The 23,856-nt window shown below is 40.1% G+C and overlaps 1 protein-coding gene across 11 annotated transcripts in view; it reads left to right on the top strand.

The window, feature by feature from the left end:
- MEGF11 (multiple EGF like domains 11) overlaps window positions 1–23,856 on the top strand; it is a 254,581-nt gene that overhangs the window by 133,191 nt on the left and 97,534 nt on the right. The gene's annotated exons all lie outside the window — the stretch shown is intronic.

Below are 23,856 nucleotides of genomic sequence, written 5' to 3'. Positions count from 1 at the left end.
TGTTGTGAAGGAGCAGTGCACCTCTGTGAGGTGAGGTGTTTGTTAATCCTGTGAGGAACAAATTGGCTGTCAGAGGCTGCCTGTGGTAGAACTTCACCCACTTAGATGCAGAACAAATGTGATCTTGCTTCCTTATGCAAAACATCTAATGAGAGCAGTAGAATTTCTTCTTGGTGCAGTCAGTAGAGATAGCACCTCTAATGTATCGGTATTTGCTGCTTTAATGTATTTTGTAATGTGGGTGGGTATATTTACAAAGCACGTGGAGTTAAGTGTCATTGAAAAGTATAATTAAAAATCAATTAAGAGACCATTTTAAAATGAGAGGTAGTAAAAATGGAATTTACAATAATAACCAGACTAAGCATTTGGCATTTACATGTTTGTACCAAGTAGTGATTCCCTTGTTAGCTGTGCTTGAGTGACAAGATGCTCCCTTATCTCCTGGATATAAATTCCAATATCCTTGTTATTACTGGGACAAATAAATACCTGCATAAAGATTTCCTGCACTGCCAACTAACACCAACTAATCCAATTCAAACAATTGTTCTTATCTGGGCCCAAGGCCAAAAATATCCCATTGTATGAAGGGCCAGATTTTGTCCTCAGCTTATGCTCAGTTAGTGCATAGCAAATTTTGACGTATTGATACAAGTCTAAGCACAGAGAGGTATTTTAAAATATGTTAATTTCCCATATCCACATTTCCATCTTCATCACTAACACTTGGCCTGTCTTTCTGGGGGTCTTCCAATGTTTAAAAAATCATAAACCCATAGACAATACTGGAATCAGTGATGATGTGCATCTGTGTTTCCATGGCTGAAGGGATCGGGGTGGGATTACTCTCTGAAAGCTCAGCCTGTGCCTGCGTTCGTGCCAGTTCTTTTCCTGGGCAATGGTGAGGTGAGGTAGTTCTCTCTTTCCAAGCAGTTTAACTCACTGCCTGCATTTGAATCAGTCTGGGAGGAGGGTGAGGCTCTGCTGGCAAGCAGCATGCCTCTTCCTGAGGGCAATGGAAGGTTGGTGGGACTTGCTACAATGGGTCATCCTGTTCAGGCTATATGTTAAAGTGATGTGTGAAACATCACATGTCCTCCTGTTTGATTCCTTGCTGGTTGGATTTTTCCCTGGTGTCTGACTTGGGTTTCCACAATTCAGCTATCACCTCTCATTCCCCAACACATACACAGACCAAAAAGCATCAAAACTTTTTAAAAATTTGACATTTCAGCCTTTTTGACATGGCGTGACAAGGAGTGTCTGTTTGCCCTATTTATGAGTAATAAGAGACTTTCCATGTGCTAGTTTGTGGTCTCATCAACTTAAGACCCAGAAATCAGCCACTTTCTTTTAACATTGCTTGATTCTTTGTCCCTTCAGGTAGTCTTTAAAACCTGTAGTACTCAGTCTGTGTTCTTCCTACTTTTCAGATCTGTGGACATGCTTGAAATAGCACACTTACACATATTTTATGAGTTAGTTCAAGTATTTTGTTCTTTTTAAAGATCTCTTGTCTCTTCTTTTTTGTTCCATGTTCAGACAGTGTACATGGGCTGCTGCCTGTGACACTCCTGTGACACTGTGAGCAGGAAGCATGCTGTTGTAGTCCTCGCTGTACAGCTTCTCTCTGAACCTGCAATATGTGCCCAGACTTGGACTGAAGATGGTTTTTTTTGTGTTTGCATATGAACATCTGCTTCAAAATCCCAAGCCAAGAAAGACAAGAAGCAAATTAAACTATTTGTTCTTCTTTCTTTCTTTCTCTTTGATATCAGTCATTTCTTACATGCTGTTTAAGCTTCCACTTTTGATCAGGAGATATTAAAAATGAATGTAAACAACTTACATCTTCATCATATTCCTTTGTGAAAGCAGGAGAGAGTGAGCTGAAGAAAAAAGCAGAAGTTACTTGGCTGCTAATGCAGAGAGCAGTAACCTGCACTATTAATTCTCTGCCCTGGCCTTGGAGCAGAGAGGTCTGCCAGTCCCTCCCCACCAGCCCTGCTGCAGAGCAAGTGGCCTGTGTAATGTTGTGCAGCTTGAAATCAATCTCTGCCTGCACTGAAGCACCATGTGAACAATTCCCTATTGCTCTTTGATTTGTGCTTGAGACCTGGAAAATGGAGAGTTTTGAGGATGACTCAGATATTCCTTCTTCCCCTGGCTTTCTTGAAATGCCAGGACAGCAACTGAGTCACCACTCTGGCTGCTTCTGTTGGATCAATCTTCTCAGTCTTTTTCCTCCAGAATATCCTCTAATTTTTGAAAATATCTAACAAATAGCAAAATAAACCTTGCATGTTCTCACAACCCTGAGCAGATTTTGAATGTTGTTCAGTCCAGGAGGAAAAAAAAATAAACTATGGTGCTAATGAAATTCAATCAATTAAAAATTAAAAGATAGGAGATAAAAGGAGGTTTAGTTTTTCACAAGAAATTGGTCATTCTGCACAAACCTGATGTCATTCTTTGATGAGATCAAATGTTTTCTTGCTAGTTTAACTGGGGAAGCTGTGCAAATACAGTAAATTTTTGGTAACATATTCGATTAAGTTCTGAAGGATATTCTGATTTTAAAAATTTGCACTATACAAGTAATATGAGCTAAACTACAGATCTCAAAAAGCAGCTGTCAGTGTGGAACAATCAGCAAATGTATTTTTGGTGGGCTTCTGGTATTAGACTCACTCCTATCAATATTTACATTAGTGATCTAGATGTAAATATAAAATCACTGCAGATAAAATTTGTGAATGACAGAAAAACTGGCAGAGTGGTGAGTATTGGTTAGGACACAGCATTCGTACAGAGTGAGCTAAAGTGTCTAAGAAATTCTTTTAACATTTCTAGAGGAATGATGACATTTAGCTCCATGTTATCTGCAAAGAGTTGTGCTTCTTTTGCTAACGTAGGCCCTGAGAACTGAAAGATCTGGGTAAAAGGCAGGAGATGACAGGGTTTGCCAAAGGAAGGGATCCAAGGAAACTGTAGGAATGTCATTGGGCCAAGGTGATTTCCTGACCCTGAGGTTAACTGGCACAGCCTCACTCATGTCCACACAGCTCCCATCTGGCATTCTCTCCAATAAACAGGCCACATGCAGCCTGCCCACTGGGATTAGTCCCTGGGCTCTGCTGCCTCCTGCATGGCACCTGGACATGACGTGAAGAAACACTACTTCAGGCTGGCCTGACAGCGTGAGATCAGCCGAGTGCTCTGGGCAGCCCCTGCCAACACTGGCCCCCACCCGGCGTGGTTTCCCGATGTGGTTCTGGCTAACGAGGCAGAGTGGGCAGGGCGTGGGATGAGCGCAGCAGCATCCGCACACCTGCTGCCTCCCTGCTGCCAAGTTCCTCATCTGCTGCAGCCAAGGAGAATTTCTAAGAAAGAAGCGATGAAGAACAAACACGATACGTTTTCTGCTGATGAGGTAGCTCTCGGAAGCGAGAGGGCAGCGTGAGAGGAGGCACAAAAGGTGTAAGACCCCAGAATTGCAGAAGGGAATCCAGCATGACTTCCAGAAAAAAAATCAGCATCATTTCCATGCATTTGATTTCAGCTTAGTGTTTTGCTTTTAACAGAGAGCCAGCTTAGGTCAGTGGAAAGATTTCCATTTCTTCAGTGAGTTTTACATTGGCTTTGCAGCCCTGTGCATCTGCATGCCACAGACAGCTCTCTTTCCTTGCAGCATAAGGACACTAAGGAGTGGAAACTGTCATCCTTAAAGGAGGCACATAACTATGAAGACTCTTTTATTCTTCTCCTTGTGCTAGATCAATATCCATAAAGGATAAGTTAAGAGCTGCTCTTCCTCCTGCTTTCAGGTTGGCCATCTATCACCAGTACTAAAAACTCTTGGAACAGATATACTATAGTGGTTTGGGGAATATCTTGCCATGCCTTTCAAGGGGTGTGAGGTTTAGTGGGCAGCTGCATAAATGGCTTTGGTTTATAGATTTTACATGCTATAAAAAACCAACTCACTACCCACAGTCTTAATTAGAGTGCACTACACTGTTAAGGGGGATGTGGGAGCTTGGTCCATGCCAGGCAGAAATCACCCAGTATAAACCTTACCTATAACAGTTTTAGAGAAAAACCTTTCTGTTTGGATGTCCAATTCCAATAAACATCTGTTTGCAGTAAAGTGATCAAGAAGACACATTTCCAGCCTCACAGCTCATGCCTTTTCAGAATAGTGCAGATCTCTGAGTGTCTGAGCTCCTATTTCTTGTGTAATAGTCAGGAATGATCCCAGCATCTCTTGCAGCACAAAGCTTTCTTTCTAAGTGAGGAAGAAAGTAAGTTCATGTATCTTCTCACTAATTATACACTCATTTTTTATTCCAGAGTCACATCACTGTAGTTTGCAAGCCAGAGGATCACAACAGTCCATGTCTTTCTTAGGACTTTGTAGGCACCTACGGAATTCACAATGTATTTTCCACTCCCTGTTTAGGGTTTATGCTCTATGTGCCAAGAGGATCAGTGGTTTCTTTGTAACTTGTTCTGTTGAGGGAGCCTAAATCAAAATCCCCCTTGTACATTAAAGGCTTAAATAGCTGAACACAGTAAAGAAACCTTTATCAGTGAGCTGTCTGCCACGTCTCCTCTTTATGTGTACTCTGCAGGTCAATCATTATCATTGCCTCTAGGAACCCAGAAACCAACTGGCCAGACAGCTTAATCCTTGTATCTCTTACATCTCAACAGCTGCCTTTTTGCTTTGGATTGCAGTGGTTCCGGCCAATCTCTCCTTCCTCTAACTGGCAGACATTAAGTTGTCATCTAGAAAAGGAGTAGTTACAGGGGAAATTAGCATCTTTGAGTCACACACAGTCTTCTAAATCTTTCCAGACTTGTTAAGTTCACTCCACTTCCACTTTTCATGAGCTGCTGTATAACACCTCGCTAACACTGTACAAACATCCCAGGAACACAGGGAGAGGAACCCATTTCACTCCAAGAAAGCCCTCTGAGGCCAGGTAGGCAGGAAGAACTACTTAGCTTGTGAGCTACAGCAAGGCTGCAAAGGCTGCAGTTCCACCTTGGCTTGTAATGTTGTAAGATTTATTTTGAGATCTTATCAGCAATTCAGTGTGGGGTGCTCTCTGCTGAGCAAAATTCATCCATCAATCTACTCCTCTGGCCACATTCCAGCCTCCAGTGAGGTGACAGTTCAGTTGTACTAATGATCAGCCTCACAGAGGCATTTCCCCTTGGTCTGATTCTTCTTCTGTTATGATGATTTAATTGATTGAGCACACTGGCTTCTAGTCAAGAAACTCTTCTCAGCTTAACTCCCACTTTAAAAAATCACTGCTGAACGTCTCTGTAATTAGAGTTAGTTGCTAAACCCTGTATCTAGGTGATTACTGGTATGTAAGAGGGTCATATCTTGAACTGATCAAATCGGGGATTTAAAAAAATGCCCTTGATCCATGTTTCACAGTTTCTTAATGCCTTCTACTTTTGATATTTTTCCTCTTTATTTTGGTGGCTAAATAAGCTGGATTAGGAAGGTCCATGTAGAATTAGGACAGTTAGGGTTTTTTTTAATTCGTATCCCTGTTATCATTTGGGGAAACTCATTATGGTTCATTAATATTGCATTTACAACGGAAAGGGACTCAAAAGCCAAACGGTTCAACTCTATTGGGAAGCCTGCAATGCGATACAAAAATGTGCAGTGCAATGAGTTCATGTTATGGTTTGAGACCAACTACTCCTGCTCCCTACTCAACAGGACTGTTCTCTCCTTTGTTCCACAGTGCAGTTGTTTCATAACACAAACTGAAACCACATGACATGATTTGAGGGTTTCGTTCAGTGTCTCATTGATTGAGGTTCACTGAGAGGCTCAATAAACAAAATCTTTGGGACTGACATCTGTGATAGGCAGAGTCTGACCTGTTCCATGCTACCCCTACTCCCATGAAGGTGTACATTAAGCATATCTTTTGAAAAGCTCTCACTGCATAGGTTGAGCTGCAGCTGGTAAAATGGGGAGAGTACACTAATCTTCCTTTTCTGCTTTTGCGTTTGCTTAGTGCAACAGTAACATCCAGGATGTGGCAATTGTGGAGAATTCTTAACTAGCCCTTGCAAAACCTGAGTGAGAACTTGTGATTGATTTCAATAAAAGCAAGATCATGGTTTATATGCAGAATAGGCTGTTGATTTTCCTGATGTAATGTGATCTGGTTACTAGAAATGATGATACACATGAATTGAATTATTTTATTTCATTTTTCCTTATAGGAGACCAAAGTAAAATTTGATTTTGCTGGATTTATGGCTTGATCAATCACTCTATTAAGAATAATGATTCTGTGCTCTGACCTTGTCGGGCATCAGCTATGAAATTTGATATGAAAGTCCAAACATTTTCACAGTACAACTCTCAGCTAGTGTATGACAGTCTATTGACTGAAATACTGTCAATACACAAATGAGATTATAACCACAGAAGGTCTTGATTGCTTTGGTCTTTTATTCAATACACTCCTCTGTTACAAACAACTTCTTGGCATTTTTTTCAAGATAGCCTGGACGTTTCTGTTCTGACAAATGACGCATCAGTGGATGGTATAGACAGACCCTTTTCTGCAGTTTTTTCTATCATTGGAAGTTTTATCAGACTTTTTATAGGACTATTGCATTTGGTGTCTCTGCACTGTTCAAGTCTTGTGCTCTGTAATAGCCTCTTTGAGCCTTATTGGCTGTTCAGTTTTCCAGAAAGTCTGGCAGAGCTGTGGTGGACAGACCTGGTGCATTTTTACATTCTGCTGGGGCATCGTTCCATAGCCAGAGAAGAGGGGGATGGCTTTTCTGCCTAACTTCCATTTCATTTAAATGAGCAGAATTGCTTTACTTCCCCCACAGGTATAACGATTATTAAGAATTTATATTGCTATTCATTCTGTATAATAATGAACAGACACTGGTTTTGCACTCTTAAACTTTGCTGTTAGGTAGAAATAAAGAGGCAGCAACAGTGATGTCTCTGAGAGCAGATATATCTAAGCTATCACACTTACTGCCACTTTTTATACTTCTGGAGACAAGGAGTTTATGCTGTGTCATGCTTGTACTTTCCTACTGCAAAAAATAACTAACTAATGCATTTTTTCTTTCTTTTGTCTGTTTCCAAAGTAGATGTATTTATCACTTAAATAAATCCACCCAGCATTTCTCATGTATTCTGATTTTTCAGTTAAATATTGTTTGTATTTAAATATAAATATTGCCCCAAATGTAGCATTAATAATTTGCCTGCTGAAGTGCAATTCTCTATCTTATTAAAATTTAAACAGTCATTATGTACATGAAAGATTTTTTGGTTGTAGTTTGCAAGGTGGTATAACAATAATTACCAGAGTGCATCAGTCACTTTTCATTGCCTCACTTATATCAGGGGTATAAGTAGCTCCAATTAAAATCCCATTTTACATAAATAGTTATACATAAATAGATATACACAGTCTGTTTCCACTTCTGAAGTGCTGGCCATAGAAAATCTTTCTCACTATTCAAAGTGTATGATGTGTACTGCTTATCTTTTTGTGCTGAAAAAGATGTAACTCTGCAGGCAGGCATGCCTTACTGCAGGTTTAGCATGGAACAAATAACTTACTGTAATTATCCATCAGTTTTACTGTTCCAAATATTTTAACCAAAGAGCTAACTAGTATAATCACATGTTTATTGCTGGCACATTATAGTTTGAGCAAGCAGAAACAGAAAATGTTTAATATTAATTAACAGCTATAGGAAAAATTCTGTTTTTCCATTACTAGTGATTTCACCTCTATCACAGCAGCTCTTCTGATAAATCTGCTTCATTGTGACCTGTTGTGAAAAACCAAATAAGGGGAAACTTGGTAAATTATCTTCTGCTAGACTCTGATTAGCTCTGCAATGAAACAAGCAGATTAAAAGTCAAAATTTCCCTTTCACACCTCTCTGAAAAAGCTGGTCCCAGTCCCGGGCTTTTCTTCCCTACCCTCAGACAAGAGACTGCTCTGACCTGTGTTCCTTGTGGGCAACACTGTGACATGTCTCTGACTTCCCATTGCATTTGAGCAGTAACAACCACATTGCTTTTTCTTTCCAGTTCTGTAATGATATTTGGCCCAGTCTTTTGGAGCCAGCAGTGGTGGGATGCTGATGGGGACAGGCAGACAGTGACACTAGAATGAGAATTGGCTCTATGTGAGAGCAGGGTCGATGGTCTGCCCACCCTGTGCCCCTAGGAGCATCTTCATGGGGGAGCTAGTGAAAAATGGTAAAAAAGAGAAAAACTCAGGCTCAAAGATATTCTAAAGTGCTTACCACAGATATTTAGGCATATGCTTAAAGCTAGATGGATGTTTTAGGACTGTCCAAAACAAGGACAAATTAGAAACTTAAAGCAAATGATTCAGCTCAGTTTTACAAAGACTTCCTAACTGCTATCTTGCCATTTGCTTTTTTCCTTCAAATAGGTGCCTACCAGATTTATTTCCCTGCTGCTACTGCTATGACCAAACCCCCTTATTTGTGTCATAACTTAATCACCAGATTCGTTCTCTGAACTGCTGAAGTAGTAGATAATGTCTGTGTTTTTATTTGTAAGGTCAGGAGCACCAGTTCCTAGCTTAGGGATCATCAGCACAGGGAGATGCCAACAGTCAGTCCAGCTCCTGTTTTCTTATGGTCGTGCAACAGAAAATCAATAATGTCAGGAACATTGGGATAATTCTACTCTTACAATCAATACATGCTGATTAAATTAGTTGTGTCTGTAGGGTAAATTTGCTGCATCATAATTAGAATTATTAATTAAAAATAGGAAATCAATTGACACAAATTAAGCAAAAAAAGAAATTTGCTTTATTTCTTTGACACTCTCTCCAGAGGCCTCAATAGCTGTGACAACATGGACATAACTGAGTGGCCTTTGTCAGATTTTTTTATGCTGTCTTGAGTTTTTAAAATTTACTTTAAAAACACTACCAATGCAGCTCCCAGGAAGTCAGACATGAGATGTTGTATATGTTTTATTGCAGTTAGTTGTTATTCCCTGCTTATCCAAGAGGAAAAAGCAAGAGACCTGTGTGTGTTAGTGGGGAGAGGAAGCGGCTGGGGAATGGAAGCCTTGGGGAGCGAGATGTAGCCCATCCCCTTACCACATTGTTTCCTGTTTTCAGTTAACAAGGATAAACAAATTGATCATTTTTATGGTGTTTGTAATGGGCTACTCATTGCTGCCTATGTCCTATAATATGCTGGTGACCTTCATTATTTTCAGGGACAAATTAATGTGGGACACTAAAGCAGGGAGTCCTTAGTAACGCTCTTTGTGATGCCAGCAGGAATGTACATCATCTTTGCATTTAGCTCTTTATCTTTTTTCTTGTTATTTCTGGAGTTTATGTGGTTTTTAGTTTCTTCCCCCTGTTCTTTACTTACATACATTTTCTCTTTCTTTCTTCCTAGTCCTAGTAATTTTCTTTTCTCCATCTAATAGTTTCCATCCCATTTTTCCCCCGCCTGTTCCGCTTGCACACAGTAGAGGAGAGCAGCACTGATGGGCAGGAGTACTTTGGGTCTTCCTAGTCCTCTGGTTTCCTGAACCTACAGCCACATATTTTCTCTGAGCTTTCACACCTATGGAAGATCTGAGGGCCAAGAGGCGACTGGTTAGGGTGAATGTGTGACTGGTGGTGCTGTATAATATGATGTACATTCACTAATCATTGGTGGTAAACTAGTTTCCCAATTATATTAAAAGAATTGGTCACTTAGAAGATTAAATCTTGTATGTGGAAAACCTTACAGGTGGACAAACATGTATTAAAGTGACCTAAGGTAACTACCCTGTAAATAGTCCTTGGCCAGCCTTAAACATTGTCTGTGCTCGTTTGGGGGATTTCTTGGACATTTATTTTTTGCTTTTTATAGTTGCTGACTTGTGAATGGCAGACTTTTAGCATCAGCTAAACAAGATGAATGGCTTGGAGCTTTTCTCAAACATTGGTAGACACCAGTGAGAATTAAGAGCAGAGTGTACAAGTTTCCCCCTGAGAAAAGCTTTGCTGTTGTTTTTTGCCATCAGGCTCTCCGGGCGTTCCTAATGTCATAGCATAATTTCCAAGTGTTGCACAATGGTTTTTCATTAGCCCACTGTGAATTGTAATGGACATTATTTGTGTAAGCTCTGGCACCTTTCTTATTATATTTTTAATCTTCTTATTTTTCTTAGGACTACCTTTCCATATTTTAGAGTGTATAAGTAGCTGATAACCTTGGGAAATTCGTCTCAGTAAAAAATAATTCCTCCAATCTTACAAAGTGCAAGATCAAAACCTAATAAAAATCTAAATGCTCCACTATGTCTAACTTAAAATATTTAGGGGGGAAAAAAGCCTTCAGCTATTTGATTATGATTGCTATAAATTAAATTTGGCTACGGTCCTTTGTAAAACAGGAAGTATTTTCTTTTTTAATAGAGTGGTGAAATGCTGACAGGAAAACACAACTAAGCAGTACTGAGTTTTTAAGTTAATAGTAACTGGTCTGTAGATTTAGCAGCTGTATTATGCAGATCAATGCTAATTATCCAAGTATCATTGCCAGATGTGCTAGTGAAAGAGACTAATATGATCAAATACATATATTTTTTCTAGACCTAAACCTGATTTTTAGGGTGCTTTTCAATAACAGTACTACATAGATGTAGATTTCCAACAACAGCCAAAAGTTACAACGAACAAAAATGTCCTTAGTTTAAATCCCAAGACACACTGAGTGGTTTGCACAAGAATCAGGAGAAGCAGAGTTGTTAAAAGTCCTAATTCCAGAGACTTAGGGTTGAATCTCAGGTAGGCTGGTAGGCTGCCGGTTTTGACCTCACTGACAATTGAGAACATACAGATGGCATGGAGGGCCTTGCAGATATATCTGAGCACAACTGTTGAGTGCCTTAAAATGAAGCTGTAATGGCATCCTGACAGGATTTTACAGCATTAATGTAAATAGTGTAAAATAGTGTAAAATAAGGTGGATGTACGCAAGCAGTTGGAACCGGGAGGAATGCTGGCAGCTGTGCTTGGAGTGAGCTGTGCTCTGAATGGGACGTAATAAAGATCTCCCACAAGGAAAATGTTACAATAATTGAGACTTGAGAATACAAGGACTTGGTTCAACAGTTTCAAATCTTTTTTCCTGAGACTCAGCCCGGCACTATTCTGTGGGTGGCAGCTAGCCGGCCTGTTCTTCAGAACAGATCCAAAGATAAATGGTGTTATAGGGCTACATTTGGAAAATGTAGTGCAAGTGGTGGCTTTGCTTTCATTTCAGTGGGCTGTGGATTGGGATTTTAATTAGTGTATCTGCATTAGAAGTCTTTGTTGTAATACTTGTTATGTGTACAGAACAGCTGTCAGCATGGTAGCCCTTCTCCACAACTGGGTCCTGTTGTCATGAGATGTAAACAGTCATCACAGTGGGTTGCCTGTAATGAGAGGGCAGACAGAAATAAATTACAAGGTTATCTGTCTAGGTGTAGCTATGATAAACTTGCCATGACTATTTTTTCATAGACTTAGAAGATGGAATTAGTTAGCTTATGCATAAAATGTGCTCATCGTTGCTTGGCAGTCAAATGGTGTTTTGATTTTTAATGCGATTCAGTGTATTTGCATGATGAGGTTATCACTGTTTTAAGAGTCTAGGTCTAAGAGCCTGAAGTCTCATGACTGAAGCAGGCGAGACTTAAAAAATACAGTGTTATCACCCCTTAATTGTTGATTTCAGAACTCTGTATTTAAAAAATGTACAGAAACTGTTACTAGACTTGAAAAAATTGAATACTTTCCCAGACTGCTATTAAAAAGTTGACTCTAGCTCTCTTATGCAGGTGCTCTTGCAACTGCTAGGAAGAAGAGCAGAGAACTGGACATTGGTTTCCACAATGACCATGAGTATTGGTGGCCAGAACCACCACTGTAGTGAATTCAGAGTTTTTGTTAGGCAGTTGCTACAAAAGTGTTCCTGTGCTGCTTTCAGGTCTGTTTAGATGTTGTGTTGCTGGTTGCCAGAGGCCTTCCATGATCCACTGACCTGTTGGGTTAAAGAACTGGAAAGTTGGGAGAAATAGTCTGGAAGAAGCTGATTGCATTGTCATGTTTACTGCAGTTCCTCAACAACTTCCTTGCTTTGCTAGCAAATTTGAAAGGTTATAAATGCAGATTTTTAAAATTATGTGCACCTGTGTTCTCAAGGCTCAGTGGGAAGTCACTTTCTTAATCATTTAAGTGCACAGACCCAATAATTTCCACTGCCTTAATACTGATCTCCCAATTTAATTTTCTGTGTGCCTTTCAAGAGTCGAGGATAATTCTTGGACTCATGATGTTGCTTTCAAGTCTTCCTTCTTTCAGATTTCAAGTCTTCCTTCTTTCAGATCTGCTTAGGAATGAGTGAGATGAGTCAACAGTAGAGGTTTTTTTAAGCTTTCTTCAAGATTTACACCAGCTCCCTGACAGAAAATGTTAGAATTCTTTTCGTTTGACAGAAATTAAGGATTTGCCAAATACAGGAGTCTGCATATATGCAAGTTACAGAACAATAAAGCATTTAAACTTTGCTAGCTATGAAGTCTCTAAGGACAAGTCCTTCTGGTACAATATTAACTTAATTCTTTGTACATTTAATGATTTTAATTAAGAAATATTTGAAGAAGCTCCAAGAGTCTCTACGTACAGTCTTATTGCTTTTTAAATCCATTGACTTGCAAAAATTTCAATTCTGTGACCCTGACAATCAACAAGGTAACAAAACATAGAATCATAGAATCATGGAATGGTGAAGGTTGGAAGGAACCTTAAAGATCATCAGGTTCCAACCTCCCTGCTATGAGCAGGGAAACCTCCCACCAGACCAGGCTGCACAAGCCTCATCCGACCTGCCCTTGAACACCTCCAGGGAGGGGGCATCTACAACCTCCCTGGGCAACCTGTTCCAGTGCCTTCCTGCCCTCATGATGAAGAATTTCTTCCTGATATCTAAATCTCCCCTCTTTCAGTTTAAAACATACCAGGTTCCAGCACAGTCATTGGAAACTCTTGCAGAAAGTATTGGGTGACTTACCTTGGGTTTTTTTTTGTTGGAGCTCCAGTGACTGAGGAGATCAGCACAAGGCTGTAAAAAACTATGTAAGTGATAATGGTAATGGAAGAAAATGCAGAGAAACAAACTGGCTGGAGAACCCTGCGTTCCCTCAAAGAGAATGGTAGAGCTGGGACCTGTAAAACCGGGAGAGAAAATCATATAAAGTGGAGGCTTTTTCTTGAATTGCTATATGTAATTTGTGTGAATGAAAGACACTTAAGAGTTTATTCAGTTTCTCTTCTGTGGTTTTCCACTGCAAGGCAGTTGACTTCACATAGCTAGGAAAGCCTGGAATCAAGGAGTGCCCCTTCTTCTGAGCATCCAGCCTTGTTCTGACTGTGGGAGCTTGCTTGGGGATGCAGTTAGAGAAAATGAAGAAGTGATTACTGTTGAGGCCATCTTTAATTAGAACCTTGTTATGTTGAATATGCATTTATTAAGGTTGCATCCACTTGGCAATCAGAGGAGTGATGAAGCAGACAGCCCTGTTATTTCTACCCACCTTTTCACTTAGGTAGTGGTGCAGCCAAGGGCTGTAGCCAGGGGAGCTGGCAGCACAGGGGTGTAGGTGACTCTTACCCAGCCCCAGTTACAGACAACATCACTGAAGCTTCTCTGCTCTCCTCACCTGACAGAGCTGGATTGCAGCCAGCTCCACAGGCCTCTGCCTGCCGCAGTCACGTTGCTGAGCACTGCAGATGTGGCCTGAGTGTCACTTGGTGACACTTGCTGAGACAGAACTGGCTGAAATGGTGCTGGTTGGGAGGCAGCAGGGGTTTGGGGCTGGGTGCCTTCCCCAGGACCTTCCAGTCCTGCACCAAGCCACACGCCACTTCAGTCTGCATACCAGTGATGTTGTTTGTACCAACTTTATACTTTTTAAATGCTATTATTGATGAGAGACAGAAAAATACCTTACAAATTAATCTCTGTATAAATAAAAGAATCATTTTCATATGTTTAGTTCAGCTCAGAATTATAAATGTAGTGAAGAAATCTACTATAAAGTATTTATAGCATAAATTTAGGCTTTAGAACTTGGAGCTGTTTTATCTCCATGCTACCACTTACTTTCTGAGTAGCTTTGTAGTTGACTGTAATTTGACCGTCTCAGTTTCCCTTCTATGAAATGCTGATAAAATATATTTTCTGCCTCATAAATGGACCATGAGAATTAGTCAGTGTTTGTATGGGACTTTGATGATGGAAGCAATTCTATTAAAAGTGAAAAAGACCTACACATTTTTTTATCTTATTGCACAATTTCAAACCCAAATTACTGCATAATGTCATTTTTGTATTATACCAGCAGACTTTAAATTTTATTTAGTGATGTACTCTGAATAAGTAATTATTCAACTAATAATTATCCATTTCAAATAAAGCAACTTGATTACTAAGCCTGATGAGGAAAATCCAGTCAGGAAAGAACCCTTTCAAAAACAACAACATTTGGCAGTTATCCTTAAATATTTAAAGGGTGAGCTATATTTAGTAAATTCTTCCAAAGGGTGTGTGTGAGGGAGATGAACGGATGCTAATTTCCTGTGTCATCAGATTTGTGCATGTGTGTCAGCAGCATTCTTAAATCACCATCTACTACTCCACAATCACCATCCACAAAAGCATCAGGCAGTGTTCAGCATTTCCCTGGGTGGTTCCTGCTTATCAGCAAGGAAAACAGTCTGCTTTGAGGTCATGTTATTTTCTTCTCATTGATTATTTAGTATTTGGTGTGTGCGTGCAGTGTTTGCTCTGCTCAGATATTCAGGAGTGAGCACAGAACCTTGGAAACAGGAAAGGAAACATAAAAGTTGTGGCATCGATGTCATCTTCCAGATGGCACTGCCTTAGCCCACTATGGCCAGTCCCTATCAAAGGCCATTGTAGTCAATAGAAAGAAATTCCCTGATTGTAAGGGGCACTGGACTGAGTCCAAGAGGCTTGTGATGAGCACCATACAGCATGGTCAGGGGACAATTTTGATGATGGTCTCATCTGAAAACATCTCTTTTCCCCTGTGGCCTTTGAAAATATAGCTCTGCTGCCATAGGGAAATGTAGAAATCCAAAACTCACAGGGAATGTGGCATTTAAAAACCTTAATGCACAGATGCTGTATTCTCTTCCAGCAAAATCCCATTCACTTCCCTGCTACCATCCAGTCAGAAAGTCACGTATGTCTGTTTTGCTTTTTACTTTTCAGTGACAGTTGTCACTAAAAAAAGAGAGAAATTTAATTAATCCAGAGAGAAAGCTGCTTCACTCAGGTAGTTTCTTGGAGTGCTGAAAGTGAGACTGAACCTCTAAGAACTGACACAGCAAAGCCAGGCACTTGAGCTGCTGTGTAAATGTTCCTGGGTTCTTTGAAGCTGAGCCACTGATACTGATGGAGGCATTAACACATTGTTTGTCAACAATGAGGAAAAAGCATGTGGAGTGATGATTTCCTGTTCTTTGCCACTGGCTTGCTTCATGCAGTGATCCACAATGAGCGAAACTGTTCTGAAGGCAATGGCTTCCTTATCGTTGTGGTTTTGTCAAAACATTTCAGTTCAGCAAACCCATAACTGATTGTGAGGATGAATGGTTTTGATCATCCTGGTTTTTAAAATGCAAAACAGTTTAAGAACTGTCTGTTTTTAATATCATAATATAGTTTCATTTCCCAGTTTAGAGAAACTTCTGGTTTAGAAATTGGCATTAATTTATGCTTCTGTGAACAACATTTTAACACGCTTGGAAGTCAAAATAAAGTATCAAGGTTTAGACATCCAATCTCAATAATTTATGAGACAAGACTTTATTTTCCTAGCTCTCCAGAATGAAACCAAAGCCCTACCAACATGTAAAGGAAACCACGGGTAGACAGGCAGTGGCGTCCCTCTTTATTTTCTGCTTGTTCATTTTGTTGCTGGCTCTGCTGTGAGTATAAACTGCTGGATCAGGCTAGGAGACCTGGGGTTGCTTCTCTCTCTCAGCATTAGCATCCTGAAGCCGTGGTGCAGCAGAGCTGCAGTAGTGTTGCAGTCCAAGGAGCTGTTTCAGGGACACTAGGAATTTACTGCATAGAGCTCTTGATGCTGGGGTGTGTGTCCTCTGCCATCCACCACTCACTTAGAGCCATGCATGCTCTGACTCCTGGTATTTAAGCTACTCAGTATTAGTCTACCTGTCTGATTATCTCTTTATTAACAGAACATCCCACAGCTCACTGTCTGACTGCAATGAATAGAGAGTGTAATAGTCTAGTATTTTGGTATTTTCAGTTCACACCCCCCCCCCCCCAATTATTTCGGACTTGCTGTTGGTAAATATCAGTAAGGCTTTGCAGAGACTGTGCTGAGTCTTGCAATGAGGTTTTGATGAGTGAACATTATAGTTTTTACTGGGTTACACAGTGCAAGACTTTTTAAAAAAAACCTGTTTCTTTTTACGTGCCTGAAAAGGGACATTACTATCAATGGTTTATAACAGAAAGACAGCAGTGTATTTAAGGTATCTTGAAGACATTCAGTAACATTACAGAGCCACATGAAGATTCAAGCATGCCTAGAAGAAAAGAGGACAGCAAGTAGCTTGTGCAGATGCCTTCATGTACCTTTTTGTAAGCCTTTGAACAGTTTTAGATATGAAAGACCCCTATTTCAAAGGCCACCAGGCCTTCCGCTGCTCTAATTCTCCCCCAAAGTCCTTAGGTAACAGAATTCACACTTGAGAAGGTAGGATTTTTCCTAGATTCAGTTACTGAACATCCTTTAAGCTGATACTATTCTATTGAAAAGCATTGTACAGGCAGTAAACATTAGGTTGGGACTGTGGTGAAGGGGAGGAAGTGGTTCTTTTTGCTTTATAGCTATACTGTTGGAAATAAAAGTGAGCAGCACCATGATCCACAGAGTTTGCTTTGGGTTTCTGTATCTATGCAATAACATGAATTGCTTATTGACCACCTTAAAAATGAACGATGAGTCAGTTCTATGTGTTATGCATGAGGGATGAACTTACATGTCCCCTTGAAGGTGAATCTTTATGGTAGAATTTGAAGCTGGCTAGATAGCTGTAGCATTTCTTCCATATGTTTATCTTGAGGGTACCATCTGATCCTCTGACCAGCCAATTTTTTTGCTCATCTCAGTTTGCATGCTGACCTGTGCAGCCGAAGGTGAAGGGACACCTGCATCCCTGCACCTGAATGGGAATGAGAAGGAACACACTCGCTAACTCTTGCTATTTTAGAGAAGAAGCTTTTCTTCTTCAAGCACTGCTTTAGCTACAAAGAAAGGTAAACCAGCAGCAGGGTGACCTTCCGATGCTCAGTTTATGTGCAGTGGAAAGTAAAGAGCTGAGCACGTCTCCCCAAGAGCTCTGCCAAATGGGGTTGATCCCACTCAATCCTGTGCAGTTAACACCACTCTGCAGGCACAGAAGGTGGAAAGGTGACTTAAGTGGTTGCATCAGATTACTTTCAGCATGGTGAGTTTCCTTAGGTGATGGGCAATGTTCTCCTGCCCAGTTGCATGGTGCTTGAAGAGGATGGGACTGAAGGGCACCCAGCATGGCCAGCCTACTGCCGTTGGTGGCCTCGCCCCAAATCTGCTCAAAACTGGCTCAGAATCAGCTGGCATCAATAAATTTATACGGGGGAGAGGGTTTGTTTCTTCTCCCACAACTCTGCCTTGCAAAGCCTCCAGCTGAAGACTAGACGCTATGGCTTCTTATAAGCTTTTGGACAGTTTTGCACCAGACACAGATGTTGTATCAACAGCTCCTAATCTCCAGTGAAAAAAGCCTCTCTATTTCTTCTTAGTTTTCTTTGAATCTCTTCAAAGCAATGCTGCTGCCACCGTGCTTGAGCCCTTCTGGTGGCCCTTCTAACATTGCATTGCTAAAGAATGTGTGATCTCTTCCTCTATACCTGTCCTGCCATGTTTCAGGCATATCTAAATGTGTTTCTACGCCTTCTTGTAGACAAAACTGGTAGTACTTCTGTACAGAAGAGTTACAGGAAAATTTAATGATGTAGTAAATGAAAACATTGAAAGTCCATTATAGATAGATGTTGAGAGAGAGAGAGAATGTTTTACCCAAATGGAAAACAGAATCTGGAAATAAGTTACTTGCAGATCTTGTTATTACAATCCTGTCCGAGACAATAATAATAAAGTATTGATGGAAATTTTGCCAGAGCAAAGACTGCTAGGTTTCATACAGAGGAAAACTAGTATCTTCATTTAGTTTTATTAGACTCTTGGTACTCTGCCCATGTATTTTTTAATTCACTGCAGTAAAATTCTAATTAAAGAACAGACTTTGCCGCCTATTAATATGACACTAAAAAAGAACATTTTAAAGAATGCAGCATTTTCTCTAAAAAAATTATAATGAGGAGACAAGCCACTGGTGTTGTCTAGAATGTTGTCACTCCCTTATGAAGCCTTTCATGATTTTAAACTCCTTTTACCATCTAGAGTGTCAGTGGAGTTAAAGGCTTGTTAAACTGAGCAGTAATTTCTGCAAAAAGAAATAGGAAATATTCTTAGAAATTTTTTGTGTTCTAATTTTCACTTCTTTTGAAGTCCCTGTCAAAATATCTCATGATGGAAATTCTGAAAACACGCCACTTTGATATCTGTCAGCAGTAGAAGTTGTTTCTCCCATTTTGCTGCTTCCAAAATATATTGAGTTCATTATGGGATTTGACAAGGCTGATATCCAAATACTCAGCTTCTAAATAAAATTGTGCAACTAGGTAACTGTTCTAAGCGCTCTACAGAATACTGTAGGAATGTTCTTTAAACAAGGATTACTTTGGAAAGAAGATGTTTCCTCAGAGGATACTAAATAAACTGCAGGGTCTCTGAAGTGCTGTGATTAAATTAGGTACCACATGTTGGAGTCAGTGACTAATGAGATCATCATCTGAGATTAAATCATGACCTAAATCAGCCACATGTTTCTTATCTGATTCAGACTATCAACTCGGGGGAGAATCAGTGCAATCTTTCTTGAAAGATGAAAAGCCGTCCTCCTGTCTCTAAGACCAACAAAAAAATATTAAAAAAATTAAAAAAAATGTATTAACTGCCTCCCATGAGTAATAATCTATCTGTCTGGGGAAAAATTGGCTGATGTTCCCTTCCCATCTTTACGTCTGATGAAGACTGAGCTATAAACCTGGAAAATTAGATTGACTGCAAGTTCTGCCAGCTTCAGATAAACCAGAGGTTTTGGGATGGATATGTTTGGGATGCATATTAACATATGCAAAATGTGTTCTCTGGGCAGTCTTAGAGATGTAACTATTGAGACTGGCATTTTCTTCATCACAGCTGTGTAAGCTGTGACCAAAGGTCTGGCACTGGAGATAAAAAATTATTTATTTACAGAAATCCAACCTGTTTGTTGCTTTGACAGTTACAGGACCTCCCTCATTTGAAAGACCATGTTGTCCCATGGTAGATTATCAGTTCCTTGATATGGTTATGAAGAAAATCACCTGCAGTTTGAGCAGTGTAGCCTTATCTGCTTGTACCAACTAGTGTGTCTGTTTTGTGGATGAGGTCTTCTCATTGTGAAATCAGGTAATTTGAATGTTGGTCTCTTAAGCATTTGTAAGAACATTTTTGAAGGGAATTTCTGAAAATCTGGGTTATTTTGAGGATACATGGTCTGTAAACATGTGTTGGAAACTCTGAGTGTAAACACTCTTACGAGACAAACAGGTTTTTTTGTTTAGAAACAAGCAGAGTGATTTTTCAATACTTCCTTTAGGAGTGCCTTCTATTACCTGCAGTACCAGGACGTGAGGGACCCAGGGCTGCTTAGAGCCAAACACAAAAGCAAAGTGAGCTGTCACTGGGAGGGATTGCCTCCTCTCGGACCTATTGCAGACTTGGCTTTTGTTTCCAAAGGTGGTGAGCTGTGCCAAAGTGAGTCATGTTTGTACAGTGAGTAGACATCAGCTCAATACAGGGACTATAATTTTCCTACTGGGTTACATACAGGGCATAAAAAGCTAATTAATGATTTTAACTTTTTATTCACTACATGCAGGCATATGTTTTAGCTTTTGCTGTTTCTTTTCCTCCTTTGCATTAGCTAGGCCAACCATTTAAAATAAAATTAGATTCCAAAACTGAATTAGACCTAAAAAAAGCCACACAGAGTTTGGGCTGCATTCCCCCTAAATTGGTATTCAGATACTCATTCTGCAGCAGTACAGTTATATTAAGGGTAGAATCTAGCCCTAATTTCAAAATAAATTCTAAAATAATCTATCTAAAATTATGTCCTCCTAGATTTAGTAAGATAATTTTATTTCTCATTTGCATTTATTATAGGCTAGTATCTCATTTAAACATTTCAAACTGAATTTGGACGTATTCCAGAATATTGGTTATTGATGATGAGCTACATTCTGTGCTTCAACAAATTTGCAGAAAATTCCTTTAAAGTGTGGATTAATTGAAGATTAATCACCATATCTGCTCTCAGCCAAATAGGTTCCTAAGTCCTTAGGCTAAGAAAAGCAACCACTGTTGGATTTTTTCAGCTGTGCCCTCTGCAGAATGTTTGTGGAAGTCCCACTGACTTTGCCCACCTCAAATACAAGACTGGTCCCCAGCTATAAAAAGAGATACATGCAGGTTTATGCTAATGAGAGCAAAATAAGCATAGACCTTCACACCACAGATTCTGCACTGCTGTGCAGTGATGGAAAGCACTGGGAGAGCACTTTGACTCTCTCTTGTTGGGATAAGTTACTTGATAAATGTCATCCCCTCTTTGGGAGTCCTTTTATGTATCTGCTAAGTTTTCAAGCTTGTGTGTTTGCTTCATCATTGTTCAACTTGTGCTGCTGCACTAAACACTGGGCAGCTCTACTGACCCAGAACACAGCAATTAACTAATCACTCCTAGAGGGGAAAACAGCCATTTGGGAGTGAAGCAGCACTTCCAGTGTGTCCTTGTTGTGTATTTAATGGAACAGAACTGGGAACAGGATGTCATGCACGACTGTAGCAGTGGATATGCAGAGCCTGCAGTAATTAGCCCTCACTTCAACAAGCCACTGAGGCTTTGGGGTGGGGGCAGAAGTGCAGAGAGGAAGAAAACACTTTGTGCTGTATCAAACACTTCCCACCAAGGAATGAATCTTTCACCTGTACTACCCTACACAGACAACTGCAATTATGCTTAGGCACCCAGCATCATCCTTTACAGAGTTACCTTCACTTTTATTGGTGGCAATTAATCTCTAGTCATATTTTCAAAGGAGAAAACATGAATAAGTTAGCACATTTGCCAGGGAAAGTTAGAACACGACCTGAAATATGGCAGCTCTCTTTAACACAGCATGTCCCGAGAGAGCACCAGCTATTTCAGACTCAGCTTTCATGGTATTGACATCCAAACATGCAGTCTGAAGAGTGCATTTGTACCTCCCTGACATCACACTCTCAGGTTGCTTTTCTTATTGATGGTACAGTTAAAATCTCTGTATCATTTTGACATTTTTAATGGCATATGCATTTACAGTATAGCGCTTGTGTAAGCTTTAATCAGCTTTCTGTTCACAGGTTGTTGCTATTATTATTTATCTCTATTACGGTAACACAGAGGCTATCAACGAGAGCAGGATTAGACTGTGCTAGGCTTGTGTTGTATTTTCAAATGGTCTCTCTGTGCACATAGGAGAAGTGCTGACAATCCCAAAGTGCAGTGGGCTTCTGTGTCTCTGAGGCTGCTTTGCCCTTTTGGAATCCCTGTCACACACCAGCTAGGCTTTGCCACAATTATGTATACAGACAAAAACATGTCTTGGTTGCTGAAGTCTTTGGTTTCTTCAATTTTGAAATTTTCTGGAAGGAACTACTAGACCCTAATCCCATAGCTAGTTGTGTGTGCACTTGACTAGTCTCACACACCAGTGGTCTGATTGAGCTCAGAGGAATTACTTGTATGAATTAGTACTTGGGTTTAGCTTATCAGGCCTGTATCTGTCTACCTTTGTAGACAGAAGTTACCACAGTGCAGATCTGTGAGTTATCACAATATAAATATCACATGATGTCCCAATTAAATCACACTGATAAAGAATTTATTTGCAACTCCACATTCTTGTCACTGCAATATGGGACTTAAAGGAAGGAAAACCAACAGGAACTGATAAACTTTGAGCAACAAAGATCTTATTTTAGTGCAAGATTACTGCAGTGTAAAATCAGATGAGGATGGTATTTCATGATCACAAATTTTACACTAACAGGTTGCCAACAAAGTTCATTCAGTTCCCTCTGCAATTAATCAGCAGTGAATGAATTGATACAGCAGTAAATAGCTCTGCGTATTGTGGCATGTGTAGGGCTTGAACTGATAGCTAAAGGGAGAAAATCTTCACCATCTGGGGTGAAGACTTAAATGCAGAAGAGACCAACCTGACATTGTGTACATATGATCCCATCACTAGAGAGACAACAGGTTATACACACATACTGTGTTCACCTTGGTGTTATACACACATAAGGTGACTGGTTTCAAACCTCTTAGAGAACTGCAGTCAAAGCCTGCTAGTAGCTTTAGGAACATAAAAAAGAGCCTAACCAGTGCAAAGGCTGCATCAGGCATTGTAAATGAGACAGTGCAAGTCCCATCTTTTTGTAATTCTGGGTTTTTTTCCTGTCTTTCATGAGCATTCAGATGTACTTTAATCCTCATTTTTATGTCCTCTCCCTAATAAATCCCCATGAAATTCACATTCTTAGTAGCTATCTGGTATGCCAAGCTGTTTTATTTCACAGATAATTAAAACATTTTGGCTAGCTAATTTGTGCTGAACATACTGATTGTTGCAATGGGTGTTCACTGATGCTCTGTACTTAGAAGCCTGTGGAAAATTCTGTCTAAGTGCCAGCTGGTTTTCTGGTCACTGCAGGCTTCTTTTATTATCCAGATTTGGTTTTTTTATGATTTTGCAACCAATTAGAGGGATTTCTGCTGTTTACTTCAGCATTATGCTCTTCCCTTTGGCTAGATTGTGAAATGAAATTTGGTACAGGGAGAAAGTGTGTGACCAAATACAAATAGTAAATGATAGTTCAAATAAAATTGACTTACATTAAAGGAGTTGTGTTTGGGACAGACACTGTAAATGTGAAACAAGTTGCTTGAGCTGATGATGGGGGGAAAAAATTCCCTTCCGATGAAAAAGATTTCTTTCTGCTTCACTGTCAAAGTGAAAAACAAACTGAGCAGACAAATCTGATGGCTTGAGCACTCACCTGAGACATGGAAGATGAAGGATGTAAGTCGCAATAAGATATATTGTGTCTTCTAATGAGCCTTCTGTGTTTGTACTAAGCAAATTAATTGCAGCTGGAATTGTATCAGCCCAGAGCAACCCACAGCCAGACAATCAGGGCTGTAATGAGAGGTGTGGCAAGGCAGGGTTAAGTTTGATTCAATTTCCCCCATGCACAAAGGACTATGGACTGTGCTTGTGGCTCAGATATGTACCCTTTGTGGACATGCAGAACTGCATGCCTTGCTGTTCAAGTTCTGCAGAAAACAAATCAGTGTTTCTGGAAGGGAAATTGCAGGGAAACTCCATCAGCTCCAGCCCATTTCCTCCCTGCCCCAGAAGGCTTAGAGAGACTTGTTGAATGTCGATGTGAAATAAAGATAGATCATCTCT

Source organism: Apus apus, chromosome 10 (genome assembly GCF_020740795.1).
Source record: "Apus apus isolate bApuApu2 chromosome 10, bApuApu2.pri.cur, whole genome shotgun sequence".
Classification (NCBI taxonomy): Eukaryota; Metazoa; Chordata; class Aves; order Apodiformes; family Apodidae; genus Apus; species Apus apus.
This window is presented reverse-complemented; position numbering and strand designations above follow the sequence as displayed.